Here is a 24,459-nt window from a genome sequence, read left to right as displayed (position 1 = left end):
TCTATGAGGAAGTAGTCCCATGGAGTTAAACAGGATGACTCAAAGAGTAATTTATAACCTGGTATGACTAAGGATGGCAGAGTCTGGCCCAATATTTGTTCTTATTGAATATTTCAAGTGTTCAAATATTCCTCAGTGTGTTTCAATCTTGAAAGCTCCTCATATTATTCTCAGAAATGTGCTGTTCACAGTTATTCACTACTCATATTTTCCTGTTGAAGAGTGTGTCATCCAAGCATGGGAGCAGAAAATAGATTGTGTGACAAATCTTGTACCTGTGGTGAATAGTAAAGCGAACAGTTCACAAGCAACCCCACAGTTTGACAAATAACCAGTTTGGCGAATACTGAATGCTTCTGCCGAAATCAGGAATGGTTGGTGCACAATTCAGAAACAAAACAAAACAAAACAAAAAAAGGCCTAAATTCATGAAATTATTGTTTCCACAAAGCCATAATATATCTGGTTTAACAGTATTTAACTAAAGCACCAATAAGTAATTGGGAAGACCATTTCTCATCATCTTCATCTTTAGGAACCTATCCTGCAAACCCTTACTCATGTGAGCCTTGTTTAATGGAAGGTAAAGATTACCCACATGAGTAAAGATTTGCAGGATCAGGCCCCATTCACCAAAGGTCAGGTTGTCTCTAACCCTTATCCAGCCACACAAAAGAGTAAAGGGAAGTAAACCCCACTCTTAATCTCTCTTGTTTAGACATGCAATGGCTGCTCAGATTATGGTTCCTGCTGTGGGAAGGAGACGAGAACAAGAACTGCTTTCCTGTTGCTTCCCCATACAAGCCAAGATGCAGGGAGAGGAGGATGGAAAGATGGGGCATAACTTTGGATCCTCACTTGGCACCTATTCTGGCTGATGAGTGGAAGGTGTAAGCACCCAGGGAGGACTAAACTATATCCAAAACAAAGGAATCACTCCTGAGGTAGTGCAGCCTTCACAGTATTCTTTCTCTCGGCAGAGCCTAATGGCTCATTCTAAACCTTCTAGCATTAATGTAAAAGCAAGGTGATTCTGACTGAGCTATTTATTTTTTCTATCTATCCAATATGGTAACATCTAAACACAGATTTACTCACTCATTCTTCTGCACGTGGCTGCCAACACTGCAGTATCTGAGAATCTTTCCAGGTATTTAAAAATAGAATCAACAACAACTCAGTCTCTTTCTTCTTTCCTGGTCATTAGAAGTGGCTTGACTAGTATAGAGGTATTTGGGGGTGTGAGTGAGGAGAAAGAAAAGGAAAGTTAAATTAAAGAAATTAACTTTGCATTTAGCTCTGAAAAGTTTTGGTCCCTGGCCATTTTTATCTCTTGCCCGGATGAGTTCCACCACCCAGGCCATCCAGCTCCTTTGAAAGTTCTGCCTAAAGCTGGCTGACAATTTTTATGGGACTTTTTTTGTGGGAAAATGAAGTTTCATCACAAAAAAAAAAGTTGTAAAAAATTATATAGTCTAACTTTTTAATTTTTTAAAATTCAAAATGTAAAATGCCTGATACTTTTGGTATTTATGAAATTTTTAGTTTTGAAATTGAGGGGAACAGCCCCTTTCTCTAAGTTTTGGGGGAGGGGGGGTTTATACTGCTTCCCCACCTTTTTTTCCCACGGGAAAAGTTGGTGGGGGGGAGAGATTTAAAAAGTGAGAAATTTTTACACTTCCAGGTGAAATTATCTCACTTTTTCTCTCTCACTTTTTAATTTACTTTACTTTAATTTACTCTCTCTTCCTTAAGAGATAGAGAAAGTAACGGTTTGATTTTTTTTCTTTCCCCCCCAGCAGAGAAAGAAAAATCAAGTCTTTGTTCCTCCAGTTTGTCTCACTTCTGTATTCCTTCCCTGCATCCTCCCTTTTTCCAGTAAGGAAAAAGTAAGAAACTCTGGGATTTCTCCCACCGCAACAGAACAAAATGAAAAACAAACATCTTATTTAGAATGTTTTTCATTTAAAGAAAACCAAACTTTTCATGGGGCAAAAAAGAGACCAGTTTCAACCAGTTCTAATTCTGCTTCCTATACTTGCAAGCCTCTCGTATTGGTTGACAGTCCAATTGTTCCAGCTATTGAGGGAGGTAATCTCTCATGTAGTAATGAGCAATCCTGTGGAGGGCTTTGAATATGAGGACAGAGACTTTCAACTGGAATCTGCATTTAGTGTGAAACCAGTTTAGAGACAGAGCACTGGACTGATGTGTTCACAGTATCTGTTGCTAAACAAGTAGGCTACTGTATTTTCATACTAGTTGGATGTTTTTCAGGGTGTGTGGCTTTGTTCAAAGACCTAAGGAGTTGCAATGATCAAGTCTGGGGGGTTACAAATGCCATTATCAGGTCTGTTTTGACAGGATAGCAGCTGTCTCCTGGCTAGTTGCAGATAGAAGTGATCTTTCTTTAATGTTTTAATTTTTTGCTGCCTATGCAATTTGGGCTTTCACTAGCAAGGAGCTGTCCAAAAGGACTCCCAGCACAACAGACTGATCTTACTATTGATGGTGAGGGGTATTGTACAGGAAGCAAGTTCCGCAAAGCACTTCCCTTTTGTACCAGCATCACCAGAATCTGGCCTAGGTTCTGCTTTAGACAACGGAACTTCATCTAGGTGCTGATTTATTCTACACCTTAAAGCTGGGGAATGTTGCTGTTTAAATTTGATGTAAAGGGTGCCTGGTGCATATTGTTAGTACTGCAGCCCATGTTGTCTCACCTGCTCATCTTTTCATGGCACATCTTGCCACACATCATGCCAATTAAGTGTTGGAAACTTCATCACATGCGGAGGTGTTCTGAATGATCCAGGTCACCTGGGCCTGGATTTCTTCAGCTCCCTAGACTGTCACTAGAGTGTTCACACTGGCTTCTGGCTAGTTGATAACAGGCTCATAGGAAGACCTTCTCTGAGCCATGCTATTGATTAAAATACAATGATGTAGATTGCTTTGAAGGTGATTTCTAGGGCAATCAGGCAAATGTGTTATTTGTACAGCTTGCAACAAAGGGGACCCTTGTGTAGTAAAACATAAAAGTTGATCAGACAGGCCATCTAGCGTAGGCAGTCATCTGCTCCATGATGCAGTAAGAAGACGATTTGTGCTGTTGAGGCTATTTCACTCATAGTTCCTGTCCTACTATAAATTAGAGACAGTCCAATTTGACAGCATACCCAGGTCGGAATCCAGGAATTTTATTCCTATTTTCCAACAGTTAATTTACTGCCGTGTATGGAGGGTTGATGTCCCAGTGATGATGTCCCAGACGTCCCAGCTTTACTCAAAGTCTGATCCAAGTTGTGTAGTGTGAACCCCATGCACAGTCAGCAGTATTTTTGTGGTATTATGGGTGTGCTGGATGGACCTCACAGAGCTTAATATGCTCAGTTTCTCTAGGGTAGATAAGATCCTCTCCAAAAAAACCCCTGAATTTATCAAAGAGATGCTGATTTATTTTACCGCACTTGTCTGAGGGACAGGAACCCCAGGAGTGATCTCCAAAATGTGTTTGTACTGCACTTAGAATAGTTGGGCTTCAATCCAGAGTGGGGTCTGTTGGTGCTATTGTAAAATAAATTCTTTATTGCTACCGTACCATGAGCTGGCTGTCAATGCTGTCCATTTCTGTCTAACTCTCCAGAGCACCTCCAAGCTTAAATTAATGGAAAGTGTTTGTTTGTTGAACATAACAACCTACGCCACACCAAAACCCGACGATGGGCTGTTTATGGGCATCAAGCAGTGGTTTTTCTCATAATGAGGATCACTGGTGCTGTGAATCTATGCAGCTGCTTAGGTTACTCTATGGCACAGAGGTCAAGAATGTGTGGAGCTTTCAGAAAATCAGTACTACAGTGCAAAAGCTCTCAGTCAAGTACTGACAAAGGAAGTGCTTTATCTTAATATGCTTGTGAAACAAAAAGCTTATGCACAAGATTCTAATAAACTAAAAGCTCACGATTTATACAGCGCATGTTTTATCTTAGGTTTCTCTGAATCCAAGTAAGTTATCTAATAGTCACACAACCCAGTGCTTGCCCTCCAACCCTATCTAGGCAGGAACAACTAAACACCATATTTATAGATGGTTTATAGTTGGTGTTTATAGATGGTTTTGAAATGTCCTGACTTTATTCAAATGTAACCTCTTTAACCTTATTTTGGTGACTATACTCTAAAGTGGATGCAAGTTTTTTCCATTAAAGTTTATATCTCTGCTACTGCTTCTTTGTTCTCATAAAAATGACATGAATCATCCACCACTGGGATGGATGGGAGAGGGAAAACTAAGAAGTTGTGCATGCCAAATGGAAAAGCGTTTATCCCTATTTCACTCTCCATGATTAATATATTATAACTATCTCCAATCGAAACACTGGTGCCTTGCGTTATGAGTACTGCTTATGGCAACTGGTACATAAGCAGTTGCCATAAGCAGTACTCATAACGCAAGGCACCAGTGTTTCGATTGGAGATAGTGATGAGTTATAATATTTGCTTACATTTATGATGGTCTTTGGAAACATATACATGCCTTATTTTTAATAACACAAGGGAGGTTTCTATTTTAAACTGTTTATTCTGTAATTTGCCACAGTGATAAAAAAAAAAAAAAGATTTTGCAGTGATGCCAAACTCTGACGGTGTTTTCTAGTTTTCAGTCCACTTCTCAAAGTATACATGGATGAAACATCCAGGTTAGTGGGTTATAGATTGTTGTAAACTCCACAAGCCTCCTCCACCACCAGTTTTTTTTTCTCCTTTTCCCCCTATGATTGGAGAGGTGTTAACTGGCCACTTCACCATGAATAGTCCCTTGAAATATGTGTTAAGTACTTACCCTAAACAATCTGTTTCATCTTGTATTTAGCTTTGTCACTCTGAGTACATTTCCCAGACCTGAAGAAGAGCTCTATGTAAGATCAAAAGCTTGTCTCTCTCACCAACAGAAGTTGGTCTAATAAAAGATATTACTTCACCCACCTTGTCTCTCTAAGGTCTGGTCTATACTACAGACAGAGTTTTGTTGATGAAAGTCAGCTTTTGTCAACAAAACACTTGAGGTGTACTCATTTAAATGCTCCTCCCACGCATATAACCCTATGCTATGCCAACATAATAAAAGAACCTCAACAAGAGGTGTAGGGTTTATGTTGACATAGATAGGGCAAATGCAATATCAGTGTGGACATTGCTTTCCTTATCTGGGCTGTTGGTTGTCATTCGTGAAAACCAGGCAGCTAGAGCCAAGCTGCCTCCCTGCCTTCTTGAAGAGCTGAGCAGCTGGAACCCACTCCTGGCTGGGAGTGGGACGAGAATCCCCATGGGCTGGATCCTGCTCCCTGCAGGGACCAGGGACGGGGAAAGCCCTGAGCAGCTTCCTCTGGCTCCCAACGGGGAATGGAGAGAAGAGAAGCCCTAGGCAGCATTTCTTGGCTCAGAGCAGGGAACCTGGAGGGAGAAAAGCCCAGGGCAGCTTGTCAATTTCACTCCTGAGCAATGGAACTCTCATAGAAGTTCCTGGGCCAAATTCAGAATTGCTGTAAATGGTCGTTTAAGTTACACAGCAGGTGTAAAATGGTCATGAAATGGCTTTTTGCCTCAAGGGAAATGTAATTTGCATGTTGAAGAAATGAAATGGGTTTAACAGGAAGGCCTTGTCTACACTAGAAAAATAGGTTGACGTGTCGACTTACAGCCACCGCCATAATTACAGTGGTGGCTGCTGTCCACACTGCTCTCCTTGGATCGGTGGAGTGCGTCTTCACCAGGAGCACTTCCACCGACCTAAGGGGGCAGTGTGGGGAGCTGAGAGACTCAGGCTCGCAGCCGGGAGCTGGGCTTGCAAGGCCCCCACTTGCCCAAAGCCTGCCCGGTCCCCACTTGCAGCCAGGAGTGGAGAACCAACAGCCCTGGACTTACAGCAGCAGAGGCTTCTTTCCCTGCTCCCACTTTCTTGTCAATTTCACTGCTCTGCTGGAATGGCAGCCTCTCCACCACTGTAAGAGGATGCAGCATCTACACTGACACTGCGTCGCCCTAGCTACAACGACAAAAGCCCTACGCCTCTTGTCGAGGTGGTTTTATTTTGTTGAAAAAACAGGCAGCTTTGTCAGCAGGGGCTGTGATTGCAGTGTGTACAACAGCACTGTTTTGTCGACAAAAGCTGACTCTCTAATGTAGTCCAGGCGTAAAAAGAACTATAAGGGATTGTTTATTTTATATACTGTCTTCTCTCCCCTATCTCCCTCACACACTGCTTATGCCTGCACAGTCTCTAACCCTTCTGAGCCCTAATTCAGTTTGATATTCAGCAGAAGCGACTTACATTGATTTATGTCAGGACTGAATTTTTCCCCCACCGAATACCTAATTGCTTTTGCACACTCACAAAATGGCAAATCAGTGTAAATCACAGTAATTTATAGTGTAAGTCACAGTAAATACTCATTTACACTTGACATGTATTTTATGTCATTGTTTATGTGTCTGCTGAATTTGGGCTATTATATAAATTAAACTCTTGCAAGACTGGGTGGTTTAGAGGACTGGCAATGGATATAGTACCTGTCACCTATAAAACACTGGTACAAATTCTAATCAGACCAAAAGTTATCACCATATGATGCTGTTATAAAATGAGTTTGGTCTCCTTTTGGTTCCCAGTGCATGGATATCAATACCATTGTTGACTCTAATTAGCATCCTTGTTGGCTGTCCCAGCTGAGAGGCCAAGAATTTAAACAGGCAGGGATATTGAACTGCCTGCTTATCCTACCTTCCCATCAGGAATGAGTCATGTTCTGCCTGTGCTGTAGCTATTCTACATGCTCTGGGGCTGCTGGTTAAGCATGTGTCACAAGCTTTACATTAATACTAAAAATTGTTTAAAAGTGAAAATTGAATCCTACTTCCTTTCCAGCTATGCATTTTACTCTTTCTTTGTTTCTAATTTGGGGGCAAATGCTGCAGTTAATGGGAGTTTTCCTATGCAACGCAAGGATTTTGACCCTCCTCTGGATCTTTGTCCCAGATTTCATCCTTGGCAGGTGGAGAGCTATGGAACAAGTTGACATTTTAGAGGCTAGTTTGGGAATCAGATATTTTGTTTGTATATTTTCCTTGGGGTTGGGATGGGCTTTTGGGGTTTTCTGCAGTATTTTGGAACACTTCATGAGTTCATAGGGCTACCACACCCCTCCTGAGCCAAAGAAGTTGCTTTCCTCATTAAGAAATCTCATTTCAAAAGAAAATTACAGCTTCAGCTGACTTTTATTTCCAAATGCTTGCATTACTCAGAAAATCTGAGTTCATCCTGTTTTGTGGGATTTCTGATTTATTTTTCAAGTTTCAGGACTCTTGGTTTGCTATGTTTACTGTAAGCGTGTCCACTTGCCTCACAAAAAATCTGGAGAAACCTCTAGTCTGACTTCAGTTTACGGAAAGAAAATAGTAATGTAAAAAGATACTTGTTCTCTTCCATTACAATGAAAACCATATGTTGAGGCATTTATAGTCATAAATCTCTCTTACCATAGACATGACTATTAATTAAATATCAGAATCTTTTCCAGATAAGGAACTTAATTTTCAAGCTCTATTTGAATGTCATATTCTTAATGAAAAGAAGAATTCTGTTCCTATTTTTCTTTGATGTTGCTGTAAAGTGGAGGTTGCTAGATTGTGCTCCACAGAAATCTTTTTGGTGGTCCAGAGAGCTGGTTGGTATCACCAGGTGCTGGCTCCTTTTTATTTCCTGCTGCTAAATTGCATTAAAAGATATCTACATTAAATACTTTTCTAATATCGCTCTTCCACGTAAGGAACTGCAGTAGCTGCCACAGGGTTGTTATGGGATCACATGGAAGCAGGGTCTGAATAGACTCTCCCCTCCAAGCTGGTATTTGCATGAGCACACCAACCCTGCTCGAGTGCTCAGCATGATAGGACTGCTTTGCCCAAATGATCTCTCTGGCCAGTGTTGGGTTACAAATCACTTTTGTGTTAAATGCAGGGGTAACGAAATGTTGTTCCCCTTATTATATGAGCAAAGGGCAGCAGAACTGTGCTTAGCCTATTCTGATTGAAGGATCACTATCATCTGAACTGAACTGGCTAAGCAAGGGGCTCGGATGCCAGAGCCTTGTGAAGCTGGATAAGGGTTGGTGATGGTATTCCTGCCTGGAAGTGTGGGCTCTGCCTAAGAGCCCCAGGCATGGTTCAACCTCCCTATCTTCAAAAATGGATCTAATTAAAATTCCATTTAGGAGTCTTTTGTTTTGTTAACTGCTCACTTGAGTTGAACTCATCTACTGTGGGACAGCCCTCCTGCCCAGCTTTAGCACTGAGATTCATCCACTAAGAGCTGGCAATCTCTAAGAGCTGAAATCACTGAGAGCTGAGAGCAACCTGCAGAGATCAGAGTGGAGAAGCAGGTAGTAGCAGATGGTGATGGTGGGCAGAGCAGCTGGCAGTGACTGGCAGTGGCTTGTGGAACGAGTAGCCAGTAGGGCAGCTGGACAATGGAGCAAGCCAGGTGCCTTCTTTCCCCCTCCCACACAACCAGGGAGGTGGGAGGTGAACTCTGCAGCCTCACCTCAAGACTCTGGGTCAGCCCTGACTAAGGACGACACCTATGAGTGGGGTGCTGGGAAGGGAGGGGCACATTAAAGGAATTTCTTGTTGCTGTATTTAAGAACCCGAAGCAAAAAGAAACTACCCAACGTACTCTGGAGTGGGTGTTTTGTCCATGGTTTTATGGGTGTGAATCCTGCTTGAGACATTTTCCCAAGTTATAGCTGGGTTACTTTTCCCCTTTTTATTAAGTCTCTTTTCTACACTCAGTCTCTGTGCTTGCAAGAGCAGAAGTATTGCCTCTAGAGGTGCCCAAGGGGTGCTGTGTAATTGTCCCAGGTTACTGGGGCGGGCTTGAGCCGGCTTTGTGTTGTATTGTTGAAAGGAACCTCTAGATATTGAACCCGGCCCTTGTGGCTGCCGACTCCAACTGGCAGAAGGGCTACTCACAAATGGGAGGAGAAGTGGAGTGCATGACCAAGAATATGAGGATAAATGGTCTGAGACTAATCTCTTTTAAAATGTTATGCATATATCAATAAATCAGTAATACCCAAAGATATAAAAATGTCTTTAAAATTGGAAGGATACCAAATATGTATTGTCAGGGTTTGCATGGCAGTTTGGAAGCAGTGAATATTATGCTGCTTTGCTGCAATAGGGATCTGTTTTGGGATCTTTGTTTGTTTGTCTAAGTCAGGGTCTGTCTTATTTCAATCTTGCATGATTCAGATTGGTCAGTCAAAAAGGTTGCGCTAGCTCGCTCTGGAGGGAGTGACAGTTTTCTCTCCCCCATTAGAGGGCAGTTTCTCATGGCATAAGAGCTCTGAAGGGATGCTAAGTCTTCCCATGGAAGTGTCCTACCTATCTTTCCACAAAAGGATTTTCCATTAAAAACCTGGAAAATGTTCCCTTCCTATTGAAGTCCAGTCTGAACATGAGACTGGGTTTCTTAAATGCAGACTATCTTGTAAACACTTTTCTAATGATTTATTTAAAAGGATCGCCCCATCCCTGTTTTAATAAGTAGGGTTAACTGTGGTGAATAATAAGTTTACTGCTGTGTTTCTGTTAAAAGCAAAAATGTATCCTCTACACAAAACCCCTTTCTAGACTTCTTTTTTCTTTCTCCAAACCCATATCTAATTGAGAAGCAGAAATAACTTTCCAAACTACAGCAAATATAGTGGGTGTGTTAAACTGCCTCCTAACATTTAGCTAATGAATCTAGCCATGGATTTACTGTAACAAGATTTGATAGAAATTGTAAATGATGCCTATTTTTATTGGAGTGAAGAAACATTTAACCATAGGTAATATATATGATAAACTTGCAACGCTAGCTAACTGAAAAACACATGGGAACAGCATGTGTGCCAATTCAAATAGAGTTTTATTAAATGCGCCTGATTTTAAGCTACCTTTTAGTATTCCCATTTAATAGTGTAATGAGAACCAGTTATAACATGAATTTTTGTGTGTTATAGAATTCAGCAAGCTACACATCTGACATGCATATTAATTTATACAGAGAGCATCAGTAAAGAATGATGAGGGCCTTTACTGTAAATAAATATAGGAAATCTACATGGCCTTCTATACCAACACAGTATTTTCACAATCTGCTGAAAACATCTGAAGCAGAAGCTATCAAAGCTTTCCTGAGACCTTTTAACATAAAGACTGTGTCATGAATTAAAGAGCTCAAGCTGTTGACTACAACGAGGACTCTAGAATTACCAATGAAGAACAGTACCTACGAGTGACCATTCTTACATTAACATCTGCAGCCATTGAAATGGCCACTTGCTTCTGAAGGCAGGGGAGCAACCTATTATGGACATGTCCTAGTATCCTCTTTCAGCTGCCATTTCACTGAAGTGCCAGGTGCAAAAGATGTGCTGTAAAGGAGACTATAGAAGATGGTAATGTTCACAGTGATTACAAACCGATAATTGCTTACTCAGTATTTCCTCATTTCAGCTAACTGGCTGCTTCAGTAATTATTTTCCTGTTCTTTATTGCTATAAATGTTGTTCCTGAGCTTGGGGACTGCATCTCTTCTTTATAACTCTGAGCCTCTATTGAAATCCTGGAAATGTAGCATTAGTTTTAGTGTATATGATTATGCATTCACAATCTTAACCCTGGAAACAACCACACTCTGTAGCATATAGTAGCTGCTAGGTAACTTAAAATCATTCCCCCTCCCTCATGTATTTAAGAACCTAATAGATTTCTTGCTGAGTCTGATGTGAGAAAAGATTTGATTTCAAACCATTAACCACATTCTTAGTAACCTTATAGTTCTGAATTCTGTTTGTAGATACATTGGGATGATGGAGATTGCATCACACCATACCTCTTGTAAAGTCAGCTACTGTGTCTGTAGCTGCTGATTTGTGAAGCATACAATAGAAAAGTATATAATAGTATTCACAAAAGTGTCAGGGCATATTACATTTTTTTTAAATGCAATTTTTTTTGGAGGGGAGGCAGCAGTGCTGAAATATGTGATTGGCACGATACAAGTATGAAATACTCGAGTGCTTTTAAAATAACAAAAAAGGAAAGAAAATGATTGTCAGGCCTCTTTGTGCAATCTTTATTTCCTCAGTTGGTTTAGTTGACTGTTATGATAATACTCACGTGAGTAAGGACCATCTGATTGAATAGGGTTTGCAAGATCACACTCAAATTACCTGTATGTTTATTTTATGTGGCCTCCAAAACTGTAGATTCAGCTTTTTGGATTTTGTATGAAAGCAAATTCCATGGCATGGATTACTAAGAGCTCTCCTGTAGTTTCAAGCTTATATTGAGGGTATACAAGTTAATGAAAGGGGCTAAAGGAAACAAAACCTATAATTCCCCTTTCTCAGAGCAGACGGGAAAGTGAATTGTTTGAAGAGGCCAATTATGGAAGCTGAGATCAATATAGCATTAAAAATCAGATAGAATACAGATACATCTTTGCTTGAAGGAACAATTATCACAGCACCTGCTAAAAGCTTTCTAAAACTACTTCAGTACAGAAAACCTTCTCTTACCAATGAACAAAAACCTCAATAATATTGATTAAGAAAACAGGGAAAGTGCCCATTGTGGATAGAAGTTGCAGACCAGTGTAACAGATAAACTACTCGCTAAAATCTGGCAGATTGTCTATAAAATGAAACTGATCAAATTGTTTTTAAAAGATTGATTGTTAGCAGATAATGTTACGAAACTCTTCAATGTTACCCACAAAGCCAGTGATTTGTGTGAATCCATAGAGTGGGCTTTGATTGGAACTACTTTCTTCTTAATGTAGAATGATTTGTAATAAGTATTACATTCAGCCAGTGAATTAAAATACTATACAAATCCCACACAGCATCTGTAATCACAAATAACTCCCTTTCATAGCGATTCAGTTCAGGCACAAGTAAAAGACAGGGTTCTCTGCTGTTTTTGTGTGTGCTGGCCATTGAAACCTTGGATTACCAAATTCATGAATACCTCCCCAGACAGAGGGTCTTCCTTCTCTTCCCCCTCCGCCTCCCCCACCCCTTGGAAATAAAAGGACAGATTATGCATCTATGTATTTGTCTTTATTTCTGATCTTTCAAAACTCAGTTACCAATACTCCCTGTCTGATATACAACTTGCAAAAAATATTACTGTGGCTAATTCTGAAGTAATAGGTGTAAACATTTTAAGTTCTTAGGGGACAGAACTATTATATGTCAGTCCCTACCTCTAGTATTATGCATATATTATGCTTAGAACAATGGAACCCTGATCTCCAGTTGGGGCCTCTGGGTGTTGCCACAATAAAAATATCCCAAATTCTATTTTCAATAGACCTGTAGGCTTTGCCTAGAAAGAAAAGGATTGAAGTGTTTAGAAATTCTACTTTATAAATGGCACCCCTTTATGAATCTATTTTAAAAAGACAAGCTGGCTGCCCTCCCTCTAGATGAACTTGGTGAAGATGTGCATTTTACCAAAGTATTTTTTTAAATTTCTGTTATTATGGCAGTTCCACCTTGAACTCCTAGGATGGTTAAGGGAAGGCCAGTTTGGCTATACCCTGGCTCTTTTCCTTTGACTTTACTGCTGCATCCACATCATTTTAGGCCTGCCGTACACAAGGAAGCTTCACCAGTTTAACTGAAATAGGATTTTCAACTGACTTAGCTGAATCAGTGCAAACCCTATGAGGATACTCTTTTTTCGCTTGAAACCAAGCTTACTTCAGGTTAGCTTAAATTGATTAGGAATCTCTTTAAATAAAACCAAAATAAGTCACTTTTAAACTGAAATAAGAGTGTCTATGCAGGGTTTGCACCAATCTAACAATCTATTTAAAATCCATTTGGTTCATCTTTCTTGTTTAGACAAGGTCTTCAGCTGGATTACACAGACTCTTCAGGTAAGTCTGCTCCCTTATTTAAGGCCGCCAAAAATGGTCCAAGTGCATATCGTGAAAGAAAGAGTGATGCGTTTCTAGTATTTTTTGTTTTTCTCTATTTTTTAAAAAGTAAAGAGGAATAGGTCCGAGCATGCGGCTTCCAAGACTGAGTTACATTGAACTGAAGATTTCGTAATCATTTCCTTGGTCCAAATTGAGCAGGCCCAATCCTGAAAGAGACTACATTGTTAGCCAGAGGTGCTTGCCCACCCTGTGTTTATTTGGTGTAATACATATTCTGTGGTTTACACTACTCTCATCCAGAGGTCTCTGTTTAAGAACATGTTAGAAAGAATATTTTTAACTTGTTTGTTGCAAATGTTTTCATTCTTTGAAAATGTTTATGAAACTCTCCTGTACATTTTTGTTAATGTACAGGAAGAATTAACCATGTTAAACTGTGACTCTTAAGCACAATTCAGAAATGAACTTTGCATTTTGGTTTTTGTATTGCTGACATGTGGTTTTGCTAACTAGAAATTTAAAGAGGAAACTGTAAAACATCTTAAGCTTCAGTTTAGCATGTCTTTAAACCTTTTACTGTCATTGTAACTGCAGCACACATGCTAACAAAGATATTTTTTTTACACGCAGGATTTTGAAAACCAGGTAAATCACCGCAAACAGTCAGATCAGTGGCTTTCAGATTGTAAACTTTCGTATTATGGTCCATTCCTTGAGACAGAAAATTTCTTACTTAGATCTTCTCTCCTAACATCCTTTTCATGATTCCACATCTTTGCTGCAGACAGCCCTTGAAGTCAAGATGCTGTGTATGCTTTCTCAATCAAAGTTACATGAATCTTTACTATATATATGAAAGACCGTACAAAAAAAATTGTTACTTTTGCATGATTCTAATAACCACTACTTTATGTTGGTCAAATTTCTGCACACTTTCCATCAATCCTTTTAGGGTATTATAAGAGCATTAAAAAAAAGTCATTCTATATAATTGTGCAGTACAAATTCTTATTAATCTATAAGAATCAAGATATTCAGGCAAAAACAGTGATAAGACAATGCTGTGAGTAGAAATCACTAACATCTTGTGGATCATTACAAGTAATTTATCCTTCATTAAAGACTTGATAAGGTAACAAAGAAATCTAGTTACTGCATCTCATATCGATTCATATCAATTTAGGTCCTCTAACTGGAGAAAATAAATGTAGCATAGCACAAAAACCAAAAACTTGATCCAAAGCCCGCTGAAATCAATGGGAATCTTTCCATCGACTTTAATGGGATTTGAATGTGGTCCAAAATGTATATATGGAAATAATATATTTAGAGTTTACTGATCTAGAAATCTGTATGCAGGCAGATCTTCCATTGACTTCAAGGACTGTAGGATCTGGTATAAATATCCAATACTCTGATTGGATTTTACTAATCTTCAGGTAAAACTAAATTCCAGAGAACTTCAACTGAGTTTTGTTTTGCTCGTGTGTCATTCACCTTCATTGCCATGTTGGCTTTCACACTGTAATTCTTCAGTATGTAATATCAAATATTAAAGGCCAAACAAGTGACAGAGTAGAACTGAGTGAATTTTTTTTTGCACAGATAATTTTTTTTATGAAAAATACAGATTTGGGTCATGAGTATGTAAGAATGGCCATACTGGATCAGACCAATGGTCCATCTAGCCCAGTACCATCTTCCAACAGTAGCCAGTGCCAGATGTTTTAAAGGCAGTGAATAGAGCAGGGCAATCATCAAGTGATCCATCCCCTGTCATCCAGTCTCAGCATCTGTCAGAGGCTTAGAGACACCCAGAGCATGGGGTTGCATTCCTGACCATCTTGGCTTTCCCCCATGATTTATCTAATTCTTTTTTTAATCCAGTTATATTTTTGGCTTTCACAACATCCCCTGGCAACAAATGACACAAAAGTTGACTATGAGTTATGTGAAGTTTTGCTCTTCTCTCTACCTTTCAATTTCTAATGTAACTTCTTTTGAGATGGGATACCAGAACTTCACACTATTCAAAATGTGGGAATTCTATGGATTTATATAGTGGCATTATAATATTTTCTGTCTTATTGTCTATCTCTTTACCTATGGTTCCTAATATTCTGTTACACTTTTTGACTGCCACTGCACATTAAGTGAATGTTTTCAGAGAACTATCCATGAAGTTGCCAAGATCTTTTTTCTTAAATGGTAACAGCTAATTTAGACCCCATCATTTTGTATGTATAGTTGGGATTATGTGTTTCAATATTCATTACTTTGCATTTATCATCACTGAAATTCACCTGCCATTTTGTTGTCTAGTCACCCAGTTTTGTGAGATAACTTTGAAACTTTTCGCCATCTGTTTTGGATTTAGTTACCCTGAGTAATTTTGTGTCACCTGCAATTTTTGCCCTCTCACTGTTTTATCCCTTTTTCCAGATCACTTATGAATATGTTGAACAGCACAGGTCCCAGTACGTATCCCTGGGGGACATCACTATTTACCTTTCTCTATGCTGAGAACTGACCGTTTAGTCCCACCCTTTGTTTCTTGTCTCTTAACCAGTTACTGATCCAAGAAAAGACCTTGCCTCTTATCCAATGACAACTTTCTTTTCTTAAGAGCCTTTGGTGAGGAACCACATCAAAGGCTCTCTGAAAGTCTAAGATCACCCTTGTCTGCATGTTTGTTTGATCTCCTCAAAGAATTCTAATAGCTTGATGAGGCATGATTTCCCATTACAAAAGCCGTATTGATTCTTCATCAACAAATCATGTTAATCTATTTGTCTAATAATTCTGTTCTTTACTATAGTTTCAACCAATTTGTCTGTTACTGAAGTTAGGTTTACCAGGCCCACCTCTGGAGCCTTTTTTTAAAATTGGCATCACATTAACTATCCTCCAGTTGTCTGGTACAGAAGCTGATTTAAGTGATGGGTTATATATCAGAGTTAGTAGTTCTGCAATTTCATATTTGAGTTCCTTCAGAACCCTTGGGCGCATACCATCTGGTCCTGGTGACCTATTACTCATTAATTTATCAATTTGTTCCAAAACCTCTTCTATTGACACCTCAATTTGGAATAGTTCCTCACATTTGTCACCTGAAAATAATGGCTCAGGTGTGCTAATCTCCCTCTCGCCCTTTGCAGTGAAGATCAATGCAAAAAATTCATGTAGCTATTCTGCAATGGCCTTTTCTTCCTTGAGTGCTCCTTTAGCCCCTCAATCATCCATTGATTGCACTACTGATTGTTTGGCAGACTTCCTGCTTCTAATGTACTTTTTTTTTTTTTTTTTTTTTTTGCGGTTATGTTTTGAGTGTTTTGCTAGTTACTCTTCAAATTCTTTTTTGGCCTGCTTAATTATACTTTTATACTTGTCTTGCCAGAAATTATGCTCCTTTCTATTTTCCTCACTAGGATTTGACTTCCAATTTTTAAAGGATGCCTTTTTGCCTCTAACTATCTCTTTTACTTTGTTGTTTAGCCATAGAGGCATTTTTTGTATTGGTCCTCTTACTTTTCTTTTTAATTTGGGGTATACATTTAATTTGAGCCTCTATTATGGTGTTCTTTAAAAGTTTCAATGTACCTTGCAGGCATTTAACTCTAGTGACTGTTCCTTTTAATATCCATTTTACTAGCTTCCTCATATTTGAGTAGTTCCCCTTTCTGAAGTTAAATGCTACTGTAGTGGGTTTCTCTGGTATTTTCCCACCTAAAACGATGTTACATTTAATTATATTATGGTCACTATTACCAAGCGGTTCAGCTATATTCACCTCTTGGACCAGAACCTGTGCCCCACTTAGGACTAAATCAAGAATTGCCTCTCTTGTTGTGGGTAAAGTGAAACAATTTGCAAATTCAAAGTGACTTCATCAAAATGTTCCAGTCAAATAAAACAAATGCAGAAGTGTTGAAATGATACTTTTGACAGTTCTGAAACCTTTTGATTTTTGTTTGTTTATTCAAAAAAGATGTTTTGTTTCAGAATTCCACTCAATTTTATTTAAAAAAAAAATTAGAAAGTTTTTAAAACTTCAAAGAAACAAAATGTTTGGGTCAAATGAAACATATTTGATTTTTTTTCAACTTTTTCATTTCACTGGAAAAAAATTTGCTTTGAGTCAACCCAAACTGCATTTTTTATTTCTTTTTATTTGGCCACTGAACAGAAACATTTGTTATTTGCAGAGCCTTGTTGCATTATTCGCTTTCAGTGGGATTAGTAAAATGCATAGAACAAAGGAAAAACATTATATAGGATTCAAATACAATTTCCATTTAGGTTTTTTAACCTCTTCCTTTAAATTTTCATGGGATTGTTCTTTTTCCATATTTTTCAAAAGGTTATTTGCCAAGCTTTTATCTCCAAAGTACTGTTTTCCAGCATATGCCATATGAAGCTTAAATGCATATGATAGTGCTGCCTATATATTCATATCTGCATATCATTGTTTGACTCCTACTGAACCATGCCTTTTATTCTGCATAACTGAGCAAACACCAGGGAACAATAAGAGTTTAGTTCCTTTAAACTCCATATATCTAGAAAGATATAAAATTAACACTGCACACATTAAATGGATTGACTAACTGATAGGTCTTAAAATGTGATTGTAAATGGGGAATCATCATTGAATGATTCTAATGGGGTCCTGCAGGGATTTAACATTTTTATTAATGACCTGGAACAAAACACAAAATAAATACTGAAAAAGTTTGCAGATAAAACAAAAATTGGGGAAGTGGTAAATAATGAGGAGGACAGGTCACTGGTACACAGTGATCTGAATTGCTTGGTATGCTGGGTGGAAGCCACAATGTGTGTTTTAATATGGCTAACTCCAAATGTATGGATCTGGGAACAAAGACTATAGACCATACTTATATGCTGGGGGACTCTATTCTGGGAAGTAATGAGTCTGAAAAAAGACTTGGGGGTCATGTGGATAATCAACTTAACATGAGCTCCCTGTGGCACATTGTGGCCAAAAGGGCTAATGCAATCCTTGGATTCATAAACGGGAATCTCAGGTAGTAGAGAGGTTATTTTACCTCTGTATTTGGCACTGATGTGACTACTGCTGGAATACTGTGTCCAGTCCCAGTGTCCACAGTTCAAGAAGATGTTGATAAAATGGAGAGGATTCAGAGAACAGCCATAAGAATGATTAAAGAGTTAGAAAACATGCCTTAGATTTAATAGATTGACTCTGACTCTCAATCTATTTAGTTTAACAAAGAAAAGGATTAAGGGGTGACTTGATTACAGTCTATAAGTGCCTACATGGGGACAAAATACTTAATAATGGGCACTTCAATCTATCTGAGAAAGAAATAACATGATCCAATGGCTGGAAGTTGAATCTAGACAAATTCAGACTGGAAATAATGTGTAAATTTTTAATTCTGAAAGTAATTAACCATTGAAACAATTACCAAGGTTCATGGTATTGGAGTCAATTACCAAGGGTCAGGTATTGGAGACATTTTTTTATTTCAAAAGGTGGATAAAGCTACTAGGGGAGAGGCTGTTCTAGATTTGATTTTGACAAATAGGGAGGAACTGGTTGAGAATTTTAAAGTGGAAGGCAGCTGGGGTGACAGTGATCATGAAATGATAGGGTTCATGATTCTAAGAAATGGTAGGAGGAAAAACAGCACAATAAGGATAATGGATTTCAGGAAGGTAGACTTTAGCAAACTCAGGGAGTTGGTAGGTAAGATCCCAAAGGAAGCAAGTCTAAGGGGAAAAACAGTTCAAGAGAGTTGGCAGTTTTTAAAAGAGATAGTATTAAGAGGGAAAAAAACAAACTCTCCCACTGCATATGTAAAGATAGGAAGTTTGGCAAGAGAGGCTTAATCAGGAGACCTTCAATGATCTGAAACTCAAAAAAGAGTCCTACAAAAAATGGAAACTAGGTCAAATTACAAAGGACGAATATATATAAATAACACAAGTATGTAGGGACAAAATTAGAAAAGTCAGGGTATAAAATGAGGTTAAACTAGCTAGAGATCATAAAAGGTAATAAGAAAACATTCTACAAATATATTAAAAGCAAGAGGAAGACAAAGGACAGAGGAGGCCCATTACTCAATGAGTGGGAAAAATCAATAACAGAAAATTTGGAAAATTTGTTTCAGTTTTCGCCAAAAAGTTTAGTAGCAATTGGACATCTAAGTTAATGAATGCCAGTGAAAATGAGATAGGAACAGAGTCTAAAACAGGAAAAGAACAAGATAAAAATTACTTCGACAAGTTAGATGTATTCAAGTCACCAGGGCCTGATGAAATACATACTAGAATATTCAAGGAGCTGACTGAGGAGATATCTGAGCCATTAGCTATTCTCTTCAAAAAGTCATGCAAGATGGGAGTGATTCCAGAGGACTGGAAAAGGGCAAATATAGTACCAATCTATAAAAAGGGGAAGAAGGACAACCGGAGAAATTACAGACCAGTTAACTTCAATACCTGGAAAGATAATGGAGCAAATAATTAAGCAATCAATTTGCAAACACCTAGAAGATAATAAGGTGATAAGAAACAGTCATCATGGATTTGTCAAGAATACATCGTGTCAAGCCAACCTAATAGCTTTCTTCGACAGGGTAACAAGCCTTGTGGATGGAGGGAAGCTGTAGATGTGGTATATCTTGACTTTAGTAAGGCTTTTGATACCGTCTTGAATGATCATCTCATAAACAAACTAGGAAAATACAACCTAGATGGAGCTACTATAAGGTGGATGCATAACTGGTTGGAAAAAATGTAGTTGTCAGTAGTTCACAGCCAAGCTGGAAGGGCATACTGAGTGAGGTCCCTCAAGGATAGTTCTGGGTCCAGTTCTGTTAAATATATTCATCAATGATTTAGATAATGGCATAAAGAGTACACTTATAAAGTCTGCAGATGATACTAAACTGGGAGGGGTTGCAAGTGCTTTGGAGGATAGGATTAAATTTCAAAACGATCTAGAAGATCTAGGAGAAACGGTCTGAAGTAAATAGGATGAAATTCAATAAGGACAAATGCAAAGTACTCTTCTTAAGCAGGAACAAGCAGTTGCGCATGTACAAAATGGGAAATGATTCACTAAAAAAAAGTACTGTGGAAAGGGATCTGGGAGTCATAGTGGATCACAAGCTAAATAGGAGTCAACAATGTAATACTGTTGCAAAAAAAAAGCCAATATCATGTATTAGCAGGAGTATTGTAAGCAAGACACAAGAAGTAATTCTTCCGCTCTACTCCATGCTGATTAGGCCTCAACTAGAGTATTGTTTTCAGTTCTAGGTGTCACATTTCAGGAAAGATGTGGACAAATTGGAGAAAGCCCAGAGAAGAACAACAAAAATTATTAAAGTTCTGGAGAACATGACCTATGAGGGAAGACTGAAAATATTGGGTTTGTTTAGTCTGGAGAACAGAAGACTGAGTGGGGACATAACCATTTTCAAATACATAAAAGGTTGTTACAAGGAGGAGGGAGATAAATTGTTCCCTTTAACCTCTTAGGATAGGATAAGAACCAATGGGCTTAAATTGCAAGAAGGGTGGTTTAGATTGGACATTAGCATAAATTTCCTAACTGTCAGGGTAGTTAAGCACTGGAATAAATTACCTAGGGAGATTGTGGAATCTCCTGGGGCTGCCAGCAGGGGTTAGACCCTGCCCCCCTTTGGAGCCACAAATGCCAGAGGAGCAGTCAGCTGTTGTGAGTTCCCCTTTCCCAAGGTTGGTGGGGCTTGAGCTTCTAGCTTCAGCCCTAGGGTGGCTGGCGTCAGGTTCTGGCTGTGCAGTGGCAGGCTCCGTCTCCCAGATGTGGGGCTCTGAGCTCCGGCCTCTGCCTCACTGCCCGCACCCCCAATCACATCTGGCCCCTGCTGCCTCCCCCGACCCCCATCCATCCCTCTATCACCCCAGCCTCCACTGCCTCCTTACCCACCTCCCCCTCCAGGGCTTCATTTGTTCCCCAGCTTGCCATGGCTGAGTAAATCTGCTGTGAAAAGTGATATTTGTGTGTTTGTTAATACCACTTTTCACTTTTATATAAATAAATTACAATAATTATGACAGGTATATGTGCATATTTATTTGTTTTTCCTAAAGTTAATTAATTATTTAGGAAAAATTGTTAGTGGCCACGAGCAAAAGTTGGTGGCCACACTGAAGCCACCAAAAAATTTGTTCTGAGAACTCCTGGTCTAGATAATACTTAGTCCTGCCTTAAGGTCCTTAGACCCCTCAAGGTCCCTTCCAGTCCTACACTCCTATGATTCTATGGTGTATTCTCCATCACTGACCATTTTAAAATCAAGATTAGTTGTTTTTTTCTAAAAGATGTGCTCTAGCAATTATTGTGGGGAAGTTCTATGGCCTGTGTTATACAGGAAGCCGGACCACATAATGACAATGATCCCTTCTGGCCTTTGAATCTATGACTCTATAACAACTTTGGGGCCACAGCAAGGATCTTAATCCAATCCTAGCCGACTGACAATATGAAAATATAGAAGTGATGCCATCAGTAGTTCTAAACTTTAAGCATAGAAAATAGCAGATGTCCAAAACATATCTTTATTATTTTAAATAGAAATTTAATTGTAAAGAAAGCAAACAGACAAAGCTGTCTCAAGATACAAAGTTGCAGCTCTGAAAACCTTTGAATTCCTTGTTTCTGGAATCCACCAGTCTCTTATTTAATAGCTATTTTCTCTTTGACTTCTCACCACTGATCACCTGATTACCACTGTGAGTTCACACTCTTGTAGCCTTTCCTAGCATGTTTTCTGGTATCTGATCCTTTAAATACAGGAGAGACAAATGGCTGCAGTGCAAAAGTGGCTTTATTTTGCTTCTGTCTGCCACGCATTGTGCCTTTCTTCTACCTGGCAACTACTTTTAGATTCTGTCCTGTTTTCCCAGTTTTATTGCTCAGTGGCAGTCTATTAGTAAACCCCTAACAAAAGGTTTCTGAATTTTTTTTTTCTCCAGTTGGGATTCTTTCTCAGTAAGTATTTCACATAGTATTCAAGATATCTCTGATATCTCAGATGGAATAAAAGGAATGTAAGTTATATGTGATTTCTATATAATTAGAATAAATTTTGCATCCTAGGTTTATGCAGTCATATACAGAAAGGAAGGATTGTCCAGGGGTTCGGGCACTAGCCTGGGACAGACATAGATAAATCTCGTAGTCTCAGATCCTCAAAGGTAGTTACGCACCTATCGCCCATTGATTTGGGGATCTGGGTCTTAGTCTCTCTGTGCATCAGTTCTCCCTCTATAAAATGGAAATAATAGTATTTCATACTCCACAGGAGTGTTAAGAATAAATATATTAAGATTGTGAGGTGCTCAAATACTACAGCAATGGAGTCCATATAAGTACCTATGATATAGTGAACAAATATGAAAGTATCTTATGACATAGTGTACCAGTCTTTGCAGCCCCCTGCTAGATGTCTCATTTCCCTGCTGCTCATTGCCACAGGAAACAGTTCTCCAAAAGGAATAGAGCCACCATTTTGGAAACGAGTGAGATCTGGACCTCCGGGAGCCAGAAGCAACATCCAATCAAAACCCAGCAGGCTAAAATAAAAGGTGCTGCCTGCTGTCACAAGTCAGTTCTTGGCTGTAGCTAGAGAAGTGAGGAGGGATGTTCTTTAGGTCACCAGCGGAGGAACCAGCCCAGGCCTTAGTGCTGGCCACAATCAGTAACAGGAGTTCAGAAGGAACACTGCGGATTCAATTCCAGCGAGGGACTTTAGCCTGGAAGGGTGAGAAACTATTTTGTTTATAATTGACCCTGAAGGACAAGGAGCTACTTCTATTTTGGCAAATAGAACTGGTTGGAAAATGGGAAAAATTCTCCTGAGAATGTTTGTGAAAATTGTCTAAATTTCAATGGAATATTTAATTGAAATGTAACTAAAATGTTGACCAAAAAATTGACAATTATTTCAATCAGCTGAATAGTTGGAAAAAAGTATCCTTTTATTTTTTTAAATTCTTTTTGTCAAAAAATTGATGAATGCCAATATTTTTGACAATTTGGAAACTCTTTGACTAGCTCTACTGCCAGGGCAAACATGTCTGATGACTGAGAGAAACTACCGTCCCATTTAGTCTCTGGTGGTTCCAGTGATACGCTTTGCACTTTAGGCCACACTGTGGACTAGGCAATGCTCTCTGGAGAAGATCAGAGATTACTGTATAAATGTGTATGGGTGCTAAACAAAGAAGTGTAAATGTCCAGCAGAAACTCCAAAAGTGTGGTGCAGATATTTCAAACCATTTCTGTCCCATGAATCTGCATTGTATTAAGCAGCAGCTGAGTGAGTAAGCCTGTATAGGAAGGATGACACTGACATTCTTACCGATAGCCATATTTTAAAAGTTATTTAAATGTTTCAACAACTTTTTTTTAAAATGCTTTGTTTGCTTGTTTGTCCTATATATGAATATTTGTTCCCCAAGTTGTTATATGGTATTTCTTTTGAGACCCTGACCTTTCGCCACTAAAAAGATGAAAATTCAGAGTTTAAATGCAATGGCCCTGGATCAAGCTCTTCAGAATGCTTTTGAAAAGACAGGATTCTGTCCTGTATACCCTGATATGTAGGCATGGGACTGTAGCAAGTTTTGTATGTAATTTGCCCTATTATCTCAGTTACAAGACCATGGCTTGGTCTACACTTACCCCAGTGATTTGGCGGCAGTTGACGGGAGTTACACAAACTACGCAGAAAACTTGCATAACTCCCATCAACTGCTGTGCTGCTTTTCTGTGTGCCATCTTCACTGCACTGCGCCGACGGGAACCACGTTTCCATTGATGTAGCGCTACGCCACTTGAGGGGGTGGACTAACAGCATTGACTTCTGGATCAACTGAGCGGGTCTTCACTGACCGCTCAGTCGATCCAGATAAGTCGATCTGAGAAGGGTGACTTTGCCGCTGTCAGTGTAGACATAGCCCATGTCACACTGCTGTCCCCAAAATTCATGTCAGAATTAGTTACAAACCAAAAATTCACTGCTATGGTTCTACAACTCTTGTTAAAAACCTAAAAGATTTTGGGACTCAATTTTGGATTTCTTCTAAATGGAAGGGGGTCTTCCTTCTCCATAGCCTCTATTTCCACCAACATGTCCCAGGCTTCCTCCGATTCCTTTAGCCATCTTCTAAATAGACCTTTTACCTGCCCATTTCCTAGTGTAATCTTCAGAGGACAGTTCGCCGACTCACTATTCCCATTGTGATATTCAGAGGGCACTCAGCAGACCTACTCTTTTTTTTTTTCTGACATTCAGATAGACTCATAGTCTTTAAGGTCAGAAGGGATCAATATGATCATCTAGTCTGACCTCCTGCACAGCGTAGGCCATAAAACCTCACCCATCCACTCCTGTAGTGTAATAGACCCCTGACCT

The sequence above is a fragment of the Emydura macquarii genome, unplaced genomic scaffold (assembly GCF_026122565.2).
Source record: "Emydura macquarii macquarii isolate MOO-44397 ecotype Brisbane River unplaced genomic scaffold, CSIRO-AGI_Emac_v2 contig_1477, whole genome shotgun sequence".
NCBI lineage: Eukaryota > Metazoa > Chordata > Testudines > Chelidae > Emydura > Emydura macquarii.
This window is presented reverse-complemented; position numbering follows the sequence as displayed.